Here is a 4,382-nt window from a genome sequence, read left to right on the forward strand (position 1 = left end):
CGTTAGAAATAAATATAAAGTAATTACATAATTAAAATAGGACATTTGATCCAGGGAACATTCGTGTTTGATAGAAGGATAAATCGCTTAATATGTTACTTAATTTAAATTGTATTTAAAATATTAAAATGCGATCATTTTGATCCAGAGATCACTCATTTGGTGCAATGACAATTCCTTTAACATGTTTCTTAATTGTTATTACCAATTACTTTTGGAAAAGCGAAAATTAACAAGAAAATTTTGGCTACAGATTTATTATTATATTTATATTATATTATGTAAAAAGTGTGTTGATAATGGATGTACTCGAATTAGAAAGTTTTTAATTTGTTGTGGGAGCTCTTGAATCTCAGGAGGAACAACTTTTACAACAGAGCAACATAATCTGCTTGGCTCATTACCCAATTTTTTTGCATTGCATTTATTGCATATGTATTTTATGTATTTTAACACGATTCAATTGAGCATAGTTAAAATTTGAATTATAAAATAATGGATTGCTAAGCTAACGTACTATTACTGCATACTAAATCAATACACTCTCGTTGTTCGTTAATTCTCTGAGATAAAAATGAATATGTTCATAAACATTATTACAAGAAATACAGGAAATGAATATACAGAATAACCTATCAAGTTTTCTGTGCATAAGGAGCTATTTTAATCTTACTTGTCCTCAATTCACTCACAAGTTACTGTAATAACATTATAGCATTATGTCCATCCAGAGAAACTACACTTTCCAATGATGAAATAATTAATTATACAAATCGGTTAATTTAGCTTCCGATATTACTTCATACAAACACAGAAACATTGTCTGTAGGCTATCTTTCATAGCTTTCGATTGTTGTGTCCAAGGCCCCTTATAGACGAAGTCATTTGTTTTTTATTTCAATACACGGCCTTAGATGGCAGTTATTTTAATTTTAAAACTCATTTATCTCATTAAATATCAGTCCTATCAAAATTTGTCAAAGAATAAAACTTATCAGAAATCATTTTTAAAGAAACGTTTGTTATGTAATATATTTCACAAAAATCAATAATAAGCGAGTTATTTCGATTTATTTAATTCAGGGCCCCTTATAACCCTCCTTTTAAATAGCGTATTTTGAATGCCATATAGCCTATAATCTAAGTTACAACGAACTTAATTCATATTCCAATTTTCATCGAAATCGGTTCAGCCATTATCGCGTGAAAAGGTAACAAACATACATACATACATACATACATACATACAGACAGACAGACAGACAGACAGACAGACAGACAGACAGACAGACAAAAATTTCAAAAAAGCGATTTTCGGTTTCAGGGTGGTTAATTATATATGTTAGGACCAATTATTTTGGAAAATCGAAAATTACCAGGAAAATTTTGGCTACAGATTTGTTATTAGTATAGATTATTATTACTATTATTATTTTTCTGTCAGATGCGTTTCCAATTCACTGTGGGCTAAAGCAAGGAGATGCACTATTACCTTTATCTTTTAACTTTGCTCTAGAGCAGCCGTGGCGAGAACGTGACTCTCGAGACATTGTGGCTCGCAGTGATAGCTTCTAACCTCCGCCAACCCCCACCCTCTCACTCACTGGAGTCAAACTCAGTTTCTTGTATTTGTCTCTGACCTGAGAGTGGCATATGTCTCTCTCGAAACCATGTACGAAAGTTCCAAGTAGGATGGAAGGACGCATTTTTTGCTGTCAATATGATGAGAATATTAAATGTATGATTTGTTCACAAGTATTACGAGGAAAACGGTTGTATAACATAAAACGGCATTATACTACATGTTACTGATGAAACATTAAAAGGTTAAGTGTTATTGTTGTTATCATCATCATCATCATCATCATCATCATCATCATCATCATCATCATCATCTCTGTATGTCGATCCTTTTTCAGCAGATGTACGAATTATGTGGTTAGCTCTTCAATTTGAACTCACTGATTTACAATGTGATGTCAAATGAAAGCTAGATGTAAGGACTTGACAAATGTTGAACTTTCAAATCTTTGCCAAAAAATAAATATCCGAAGCTTCGTTCTTTCGCTTGCTCTGTTGAAGCCATGTTCGCTACAACTTACGTTTGTGAAAAATTATTTTCAACAATTAAAATATTAAAAACCAAATTTAGAACACGACTGACAGACAAATACCTTCGTGATCAACTACGACTGGCAGTAAGTGATACAATTCCTGATTTTGAAACTCTGTCGCAGAGACATTCTGAAGACAGTTAATTTTAGCTTGTGATATTGTTAATTTATTTCTTCGTTACACATACTAAACATTAGTTTGTAGCCTTGTACTTTATAAAATTATATTTAAGTGCTAGACGTAAGGAAAATGAAAATCCGTTAATAAGTCAGACAGTTGCTTCACTTGCCCTTCGGGTGTCCGCCTCCCTCCATAGGTGCTATGCACGTTGCAGGTTACACAGTGGCTCGGCGCACGATTGCATTTTCGCCACGGCTGCTCTAGAGTATGCCATTAGGAAAGTCCAGGATCATGGAGAGGGTTTGGAATTGAACGGGTTACATCAGCTGCTTGTCTATGCGGATGACGTGAATATGTTAGGAGAAAATCCACAAACGATTGGGGAAAACACGGAAATTTTACTTGAAGCAAGTAAAGAAATAGGTATGGAAGTAAACCCCGAAAACACAAAGTATATGATTATGTCTCGTGACAAGAATATTGTACGAAATGGAAATATAAAAATTAGAAAATTTATCCTTTGAAGAAGTGGAAAAATTCAAATACCTGGGAGCAACAGTAACAAATATAAATGATACTCGGGAGGAAATTAAACACAAAATAAATATGGGAAATGCCTGTTATTATTCGGTTGAGAAACTTTTATCATCCAGTCTGTTGTCAAAAAATCTGAAAGTTAGAATTTATAAAACAGTTATATTACCGGTTGTTCTTCATGGTTCTGAAACTTGGACTCTCACTCTGAGAGAGGAACATAGGTTAAGGGTGTTTGAGAATAAGGTGCTTAGAAAAATATTTGGGGCTAAGAGGGATGAAGTTACAGGAGAATGGAGAAAGTTACACAACGCAGAACTGCACGCATTGTATTCTTCACCTGACATAATTAGGAACATTAAATCCAGACGTTTGAGATGGGCAGAGCATGTAGCACGTATGGGCGAATCCAAAAAATTAATGTAAGGTTTTGAATAATAGGGCTACAGCTATATAAAGCAAGTGTTGGTTTTTTTCTTATATTATTACATTATACTCATTAGGAAAGTTCAGGATAACAGAGAGGGTTTGGAATTACATCAGCTGCTTGTCTATGCGGATGACGTGAATATGTTAGGAGAAAATCCACAAACGATTAGGGAAAATACGGGAATTTTACTTGTAGCAAGTAAAGAGATAGGTTTGGAAGTAAATCCCGAAAACACAAAGTATATGATTATGTCTCGTGACCAGAATATTGTACGAAATGGAAATATAAAAATTGGAAATTTATCCTTTGAAGAGGTGGAAAAATTCAAATACCTGGGAGCAACAGTAACAAATATAAATGATACTCGGGAGGAAATTAAACGCAGAATAAATATGGGAAATGCCTGTTATTATTCGGTTGAGAAGCTTTTATCATCCAGTCTGCTCTCAAAAGATCTGAAAATTAGAATTTATAAAACAGTTCTATTACCGTTTGTTCTGTATGGTTGTGAATCTTGGACTCACACTTTGAGAGAGGAAGAGAGATTTAGGGTGTTTGAGAATAAGATTCTTAGGAAAAAATTTGGGGTACAAGGGATGAAGTTACAGAAGAATGGAGAAAGTTACACAACGCAGAACTTCACGCATTGTATTCTTCACCTGACATAATTAGGAACATTAAATCCAGACGTTTGAGATGGGCAGGGCATGTAGCACGCATGGACAAATCCAGAAATGCATATAGAGTGTTAGTTGGGAAGCCGGAGGGAAAAAGACCTTTGGAGAGGCCGAGACGATGGGAGGATAATATCAAAATGAATTTGAGGGAGGTGGGATATGATGATAGAGACTGGATTAATCTTGCTCAGGATAGGGACCGATGGCGGGCTTATGTGAGGGCGGCAATGAACCTGCGAGTTCCTTAAAAGCCATTTGTAAGTAAGTAAGTAAGTATAGCACTGCCACCACTGGGTTGGGAATGCGCCTAGCTTGACGGTAAGCACAATAGATCTTAAAAGGTCGCAGTGCTGGATCTAGGATCCCGTCTCCTTAAATTCAACTGAGTAGGCCTCAAAAGTCAACTAGCAAGCTGTGAATGGTAAATATGCCGCTGTTATTTTAATTTCTGCTGTTTAATAGCCTCTAGTCACCTTCCGCACGAGCAACCAGGCCATCGGGATGTG

The 4,382-nt window shown here is 35.2% G+C and overlaps 1 protein-coding gene across 1 annotated transcript in view; it reads right to left on the reverse strand.

Moving 5' to 3' along the window:
• LOC138700997 (gastrula zinc finger protein XlCGF26.1-like) overlaps positions 1-4,382 on the reverse strand; it is a 194,247-nt gene that overhangs the window by 156,870 nt on the left and 32,995 nt on the right. The gene's annotated exons all lie outside the window — the stretch shown is intronic.

The sequence above is a fragment of the Periplaneta americana genome, chromosome 6 (assembly GCF_040183065.1).
Source record: "Periplaneta americana isolate PAMFEO1 chromosome 6, P.americana_PAMFEO1_priV1, whole genome shotgun sequence".
NCBI lineage: Eukaryota > Metazoa > Arthropoda > Insecta > Blattodea > Blattidae > Periplaneta > Periplaneta americana.